Raw genomic sequence first — 9,172 nt, 5'->3', positions numbered from 1 at the left:
CTAGTGTAGATATTTTATTTCGTTCCTTAGTTATGATGCATACCCTTTTGCACATGTGTTCCGCTCATGATATTTGGTTCTTAGATTAATGAAAAATAAAACTAATACACTGGAAATTCAGAAAGTTACCACGGTCTGCGGAAGCTAGATATTTCTTATTATGCATTACCAATTCTATGACAGTTAATGGCCCTAAAAGAAAAATAAGCGTTAGTAATGACTAAAGGATATCAGCTTTCAAGTAAAACTCGTAATATTCAATTGAGAGGCAAGGAAAACAAACTAGTAATGCTTTTCTTGTAAGAACAGTTACACGCTCAAATTCTTGCTTATGATGAGACGGTTCAACAAAATTAGCTTCACAAATGAAGTGCATTTGAAGTGAGCTTGAATGCAAAACCAATACTTATAACTCCATAACCATCATTTCCTGCAGCATTCCAAAGCCTCCAGAATGGCTGACAAAAAGCAAACCCTTTTTAACAATGTGTATTTAAAAAATTTGTTGTGTAAGTTTTGATTAGTGTCAGAGTTTTCTACAGAAGGTTGGAGGATTGACAACATCAAGTACCCTATTGATTTTTACGACTATGGATTAAGTGCTTTCTTTTTTCTTTCTTGAATTTTCTAAGTTAGCCTGAATGATTTGTCATACTACCGTATACATCTCTCTATGGAAAGACAAAATCTGCAATGGAATTTCAATAAGAAATGCCTGTCTGTTAATGATAGATTCTTTTATGATTGTTTTGCTCTATGAATGGATTATAAATCTAATAACGATACATTAAATGTTTTATTTAACAAAAAATTTCTTATGGGGTTTGCAATAATAGGAGCCAATGTGTTTTACTTTAATCAACTACAAACTGTAGGGAATTTAACCAAAAATCCCAACCTGTGAGAAACAAAACAAATAGAGAAAACACACGTCAAAGAAAATAATCACACGCACAAGATAATATTTACGTGGTTCGGCAATTTGCCTACGTCCACGGAGTTGCAGGGATTTCACTATTATCAGGGAAAATACAATAGTGCACAAGAACACTCTCAAGAAACCCAAATCCCAATTACACCCTAGCACTCTCTCACAGAAAAAATAAGAATAGAAGCTGACTGCCTCTCTTTTCTCTATTTCCTCTCATGTGGCTCCTTACTAGGTTAATTAGAATTTCTCTCTACTCAATTCTCTACAACATTGCCGCATATAATAAAGCATATATATATATGTTACTTTATGAAAGTCGGCACAAGTGGGATTCCTTTTTCAACTTGTATTAGGTCACTTTTATGGTCGGATTGGGCTTGGTTGGGCCTTATGGGCTTGTGGTAAAATTCAAGCCACACTAACAAATCTCCACCTTGGCTTGAATTGATCAAGATACACTAGCAAACTCCTCCATCAGCTCCACCTTAGCCCTTAAGGGCTCACAAGCTGCAAACATCAACCACAATCCTCCATAACACAATCCCTCATCCCTGCAACTCGTCCTCCTGTCCTCAAGCTAGAAGACCAATTGAAGCTGCGCACAGCTTCAACTTCTCAATAGTGACACCCTTAGTCAACATGTCTGCCGGGTTCTTAGATCCACAAATCTTCTCAAGCATTACCAGCTTATCTTCAACAAGGTAACGGATAAAGTGATATTTTGTCTGTATGTGCTTCGACTTTGAATGAAAAGCTGAATTCTTGGCAAGAAAGATTGCACTCTGACTGTCACTGTGTAGAATGCCCATCTCTTGCTTCTTACCCAATTCATCTAAGAAACCATGTAGCCAAATCATCTCCTTTCCAGCTTCAGTTGCTGCACATACTCAGCTTCTGTACTAGACAAAGTAACAATCTTCTGTAGATTTGAAGCCCATGATATAGCTGTACCACCCAGAGTAAAAACAAACCCAGTAGTACTCTTTCTACTATCAATATCACCAGCAAAATCAGCATCTACATAACCCTGCAGTTTTAAACTTGCACCTGTGAAGCAAAGACATGTATCTGATGAACCCTTCAGATATCTCAGAATCCACTTGACTGCCTCCCAATGCTGCTTTCCAGGCCTACTCATGAATCTGCTCACAACTCCCACTGCATGTGCAATGTCTGGCCTTGTACACACCATAGCATACATCAAGCTGCCAATAGCTGAGGCATAGGGCACCTTGCTCATATGGTCCCTTTCTTCTTCTGTCTTCGGTGATTGTTCTTTGCTTAGTTTGAAATGACTACCCAAGGGTATACTCACTGGTTTAGCTTCATTCATGTTGAACCTGCTGAGAACTTTCTTCACATACTCTGACTGTGAAAGCTTCAATGTACCATTAGCCTTGTCTCTAATGATTCTCATACCAAGGATTTGCTTTGCAGCTCCCAAATCCTTCATTGCAAACTGTTTGGACAATTGCTTCTTCAGATTATTAATCTCTTCAATGCTAGACCCTGCAATAAGCATATCATCCACATACAACAGTAATATGATGTAAGAATTGTCAAAAAACTTAACATAGCAACAGTGATCAGCTTCACATCTCTTGAACCCAATTCTGTGCATAAAACTGTCAAATTTCTTGTACCACTGTCTAGGAGCTTGTTTTAGGCCATACAAGCTCTTTCTTAGTTTGCAAACTAAATTCTCTTGTCCTTGAGCAATGAACCCTTCTGGCTGAATCATGTAAAGGTCTTCCTCCAAGTCACCATGAAGGAATGCTGTCTTCACATCTAATTGCTCAAGATGTAGGTTTTCTGCAGCCACCATTCCCAGTACTAGTCTGATTGTTGACATCTTCACAACTGGAGAAAATATCTCTGTGTAGTCAATGCCTTCCTTCTGCTGGAACCCTTTAACAACTAATCTGGCCTTGTAACGTTTGCTACCATCATGCTCATTCTTTATTCTGTATACCCACTTGTTGTGCAAAGCCTTCTTTCCTACTGGCAATTCAGTCAGTTCCCATGTTTGATTCCCCAACAAGGAATCCATCTCATCCTTCATGGCTATCTCCCACTTGCTTGAATTCTCATCTTGCAAGGCTTCATCATAACATTCTGGCTCACCACCATCAGTCAACAGGAGATAATTTAAAGTGGGTGAATAACGCTGTGGAGGTCTAATGTTTCTGAAAGATCTGCGGACTTCAGCTACAGGTGTACTCAGATCTACCTGTGAATTTACATTCTCCTTATCTTCTTCACCCCTTTTCTGGACAGTACCTTCAGTCAATTCATCTAAGTTGACAAACTCAGATTTCTTTTGATCTATCTCTGTAACATCTGACACTACAGTTGACCTGTCCTTGTACATAACCTGTTCATTAAATATCACATTTCTACTTCTAATGATTTTCCTGTTTTGTTCATCCCAAAACCTATAGCCAAATTTCTCATCACCATAGCCAATGAAAAAACATATTTTAGACTTTGCATCAAGTTTACTACGAGCATCAGAATCAATATGAACATAGGAAACACAACCAAAAACTTTTAAGTGTGAAAACTTTACCTCTTTACCGCTCCAAATCTCCTCAGGAAGTCTGAACTCCATGGGAACTGAAGGTCCTCGGTTTATCAGGTAAGCTGCAGTGCTAACAGCATCAGCCCAAAAAGTTTTTGGTAGTCCAGCATGCAACCTCATACTCCTAGCACGCTCATTGAGAGTTCTATTCATGCGCTCAGCCACACCATTCTGCTGTGGTGTCCCAGGAATGGTCTTCTCCATTCTAATTCCCTGTGCAGCACAATACTCACTGAACCCTCCATCTATGTACTCTCCTCCATTATCTGACCTCAAACATTTTACTTTCAAACCTGTTTCTGTCTCAACCATGGCCTTCCACTTCTTAAAGGTTTCAAATACATCTGATTTATTTTTCAGAAAATAAACCCATACCTTTCTACTTGAGTCATCAATGAAAGTGATGTAGTACCTTGAACCTCCAAGGGATGCAACCGGAGAAGGCCCCCACAAATCAGTGTGTACTAACTCCAATTTTTTAGCCTTCGGTGTCCTGCCAGTTTTCAAGAAGCTCACCTTTTTTTGCTTTCCTAAGATGCAACTTTCACACATGTCAAAATCAATGGACTTCAATTCTGGTAGTTTTCCTTTTGACAGCAGCATCTTCATCCCTTTCTCACTCATGTGACCAAGTCTTCGGTGTCATAGGCTTGTATCAGTACTTGCATCAGCAACTGCAATTGTGTCTCTTGGACTTGAGGTCATGTACAGAGTACCAGTCTTCTTTCCACGAGCCAATACCCTAGCTCCCTTTGTAACCTTCCAAGTACCACCAACAAATAGTATTGCATGTCCTTCATCATCAAGTTGTCCAACAGAAATCAGATTCCTCCTCAGGTCAGGAATATGTCGAATCTTCTCCAGTAACCAAACAGACCCATTGGGCAACAATATTCGAACATCTCCCATACCCACAACATCCAAGGCTGAACCATCAGCCAAATACACCTTACCAAAATCACCTGCAACATAATTCTGTATGATTTCTCGGTGTGGAGTGGTATGAAACGAAGCTCCTGAATCCAAAACCCAATCATCAAGTGGACTGTCTACTGCAAGAAGTAATGCATCCTGTACCTCTTCTGTTACAGCATTAGCAGAATCATCTTCATTCTTCTTCTTAGGACTTTTGCATTGATTTCTAAAGTGACCTGTTTTCCCACAATTCCAGCATTGTACTTGTTGGCCTGATCTAGATTTACTTCTATTCCGATTAGAATTTCTGGATTTTGATCTGCCCCGATTTGAATTTCTGTTATTACCTCTGCCTCTTGTCTCAAGGTTTAGGGCAGAACCAGATCCTGAGGATTCACCTGCATCTCTTCTGCGAATCTCCTCAGCCAGAATTAAATCTCGTATATCATTGTACTTGAGTTTTTCCTTTCCTGTAGAATTGCTTACTGCCATCCTCATTGCCTCCCAACTGTTTGGCAAAGAAGCCAAGACGATCAGAGCACGAATCTCATCATCAAAATCAATTTCTACAGACGACAATTGATTTGTGATAGTATTAAATTCATTCAGATGTTGTGCTACTGATGCATTCTCTGCCATCTTCAAATTGAACAGTTTCTTCATCAAGTGCACCTTATTGTTTGCTGACGGCTTTTCATACATACCAGACAAAGCTTTCATCAGATCTGCTGTGGTCTTCTCCTTTACAACATTGTGTGCAACAGACCTAGACAGAGTTAACCTGATAACTCCTAGTACCTGTCTGTCAAGAAGAGCCCATTCCTCAGCCTTCATAGCCTCAGGTTTTTCCCCTAGAAGCGGTTGATGCAATTTCCTCCCATAAAGGTAATCCTCAATTTGCATCCTCCAATACGCGAAGTCTATGCCATCAAACTTTTCTATTCCAGACGCCTTTCCTGCTTCTTCTGCCATTGCTCTCACTTAAACCTAACCCTAGGCTCTGATACCAGTTGTAGGGAATTTAACCAAAAATCCCAACCTGTGAGAAACAAAACAAATAGAGAAAACACACGTCAAAGAAAATAATCACACGCACAAGACAATATTTACGTGGTTCGGCAATTTGCCTACGTCCACGGAGTTGCAGGGATTTCACTATTATCAGGGAAAATACAATAGTGCACAAGAACACTCTCAAGAAACCCAAATCCCAATTACACCCTAGCACTCTCTCACAGAAAAAATAAGAATAGAAGCTGACTGCCTCTCTTTTCTCTATTTCCTCTCATGTGGCTCCTTACTAGGTTAATTAGAATTTCTCTCTACTCAATTCTCTACAACATTGCCGCATATAATAAAGCATATATATATATGTTACTTTATGAAAGTCGGCAGAAGTGGGATTCCTTTTTCAACTTGTATTAGGTCACTTTTATGGCCGGATTGGGCTTGGTTGGGCCTTATGGGCTTGTGGTAAAATTCAAGCCACACTAACACAAACATGAAACCAAAATGGGATGATTTCAAGGAAATGAGATTCTAACCTTAAGTTTGTTTATTCTACTCTTTGCCTATAAGATACTTCGAAAATCCCATAAACTGATAGTGTGATAAATAAAACTTAAGAGTTTCTAATATGTGACACATCTTTTTAAGTCTATTGAGCCACACCACCCAAGTATCTATACCACCCAAGTATCTATGAAGTGACTATTTTTTGAAATCACAATGTCTCTACTCTCTCCTACTTGGAATTTGGTAGTAGTGTCATTACTCATTAGTCAAAAGCAAGAGATTTTGTTTGGGCCTGATTAGATTTGTAAGGTCTAGATGTTGGAGTTGACAGTTGGACTTGGGGAATGACCATATGAGGTTTGGATTGGGCTGCATTGAATCGGTAACAATCCATTTGTGATAGATGGAAGAAAGCAAACCCAATTCAGCCATTTTCAAACTAAACCTAATGGGTTCGGAAACAAACTTCTAAAACTTGTCACAACGAACTTGATTAATGGGAATGGCAAAAAATACCTTCGTGATTCACATTCTCATGACGATATTTCCTCATTTTTTATCTTTATGTTGTCAATTTTGAAATTACCTAATTAGAAATGACAAAATATTTCAAATCCAGCTCACCCTTAACTTGTCCCACTTTCACTCCAACGAGAGGATGGAGCGAGAATAGCTATATTCCCAACTTGATTTGGTTAAAATCAAGTTAATGCAATAATCATTAAAATATATATATATATATATATATTTATTTATATTTATATATAGAAGTTAACATATTTTTCAAGATATGAAATAAAAGAAAGAAAGAAATGCATGTAGTCAACAAATGAGATTTTTAATGATATTTAAAAGGTAGGCATTTGGGTGTCAATCTGATGACATTTTGGGTTATTATAAAGATTATTAACAAAAATAGTTATTAATAAATATGCAAAGTTAGATTTATTAATACCACCATATGGTCTTCTTACATCACCACACCACACCCCAAAACAAAATCATTCATTATCCTCCAAATTCTCTCTCTACCCTCAATCCAAAACAGACCCTTTACACTATACCAAAAAAAAAAAAACCCGGAAAATATAATAAACCGAACAAGCATATCATAACCACAAATAAATAAAATAAAATAATTCAAATGGGCTAGCAAAAACTATTGTTACTAAACATATACTAATATTTTCATATCTTGTCAAGAAGATACTCTTAAAGACTATAACCTTGAATGGAATGATGCAATAGGCCAGGGTCATGGGTCATGGCCACTACAAGTGGCCACAAAAGCTTCCTCTACTAAGACCTTTGAAACGCCACTCATGCAAATGTTGGCCAAGGATTTCGTGTGTTTCTTAATTCGTACCATATTAAGTGCTTTTAATGATCCACATTCAATATCGAACAATCTAACCATTGATCTCAAGCACTCAAAATCAAGAAAAGGCCATTCACCCTCCTCTCATAGAATTAAGGATGGAAGAGGCTTTCGATGGTCCATATAGAAATATTCCAATTAAGGGTCTATTTGAGATCCGCTTATTTTGTTGAAACTGAAATTTTTTTGCTGAAAATACTGTAGATAAAAGTAAAAATTAGCTAAAATAGTACAGTAGAACTCATGAATAGTACCAAAAAGTGTAATGGAACCCATAAATAGTAGCAAAAATAAGCTGAATAGTAAAATAAATAGGCAAAATTAATCATGCCAAATAAACACTAAGTCTATGATGCCATCTGCATTGAGTAGAGAGAAAGTACAAAGTTTGGGCATTAAGGACACTAATAGTGGGTGACAAGCGATTCCTCTCCCTCTCCCTCTCCCTTCTGGTTTTAGTTAGTTCTACTAATAAAGTCTCTAATGATTGAATAAGAGATTTAAGTTTTAATCCCTTCCTACGTCAAAAATCGTTTGATATCTTAGTTTGATGATAAAAGAGCTACAATCAGGAGCGGATAACATAGTTTGAAACTCTCTCAAAAAAAAAAAAAAAAAAAAACACTAATACCTAAAATCTTCTTCTTCTTTTTTCAATATATATATATATATATATAAGTATTTATAGAAAGGGCATTAAGGACAAAGTTTGGGGTTGGGTTAAGGCTAAGGTTAACTAGGGTTAAAGAGGTGCACACGTGGGGTTAGGGTTTTCTTTGTTTTAAGTTTTAAGTGAGAATGAATGATGGTTCGTTGGGTAACTCTCTGACCATGATTTTAGGGAATTTGATATTCTAGAGTGGAATGGAAGGAAGACAAGAATAAAATTATTTACTACATCACTAATTCGATCGGTCTAATCGTGATAGAATAAAAGAATTGAAAACCAACTCTTTTTCCCAATATCTATTCTGTTCTAATCTGGACTCACTATTAAAATTATTTTTTTACCAACCAATTACAACTAGTAATAGCTTGTTACTTAAAATTTGTTGTAAAAATATTGTGGACATAATATTTTTATTTTTGAAAAGCCCTGTTTTGTAATAGAACTCAATGTTTGTAAAATCGAGTTCTCACTTAATACAGTTGAGGTGGCCATGGCTAATTTGGCTATTTCCAACAAAAATGAAAAATGCTAAAGTCATAGACTATTTTACAAATTTTTTTACAGACAACTAATGTGGTGAATGGTTATTAGAAAATTAAAAAAAAAAAAAAATGATATCAATAGTGGATAAACTATTTTACAAATTTTTTTACCGACAACTAATGTTGTGAATAGTTATTAGGAAATTTATTTAAAAAAAATGATATTAGTAGTGGATCCAAATAAAAAAAAAAATTTCCAAATTATAACATTACTCCCAAAAAAAAAAAAAAAAAAAAACAGAGTTTTTTTAATGAAGTTTCTTTGAAATGAAGTATGGACTCCTCTCCCTCTCTCTCTTTTTGGACTGATCATAGATCGAGCATCCTTTGTGATACCGCCCTTCGTACAACAATTTCTGTGCCATTTGAGAAGAGATGATCAGAATAGCAATGCTGCTTGAATTTATTAAAACAAAATACCATGCATTTAATAATCATAGAGTAAGAATCTTAGTCATTGTACGAACACACAAAATGTGAATTTATGTCTTTGGTCTTTTCTTTCATGAAAATTTTCTTCATGAACTTTTTTGAATCTAGGAAGAAACTATATCACAAGATTCAATCACACTGAATGGCAGATTGTTTATTGGAGCATGTGATTCATGAATGCAAAAATTTTGAGAAATGTAGCATGATA

Source organism: Quercus robur, chromosome 10 (genome assembly GCF_932294415.1).
Source record: "Quercus robur chromosome 10, dhQueRobu3.1, whole genome shotgun sequence".
NCBI lineage: Eukaryota > Viridiplantae > Streptophyta > Magnoliopsida > Fagales > Fagaceae > Quercus > Quercus robur.
The sequence above is the reverse complement of the archived record's forward strand: the minus strand, read 5'-3'. Positions refer to the sequence as shown.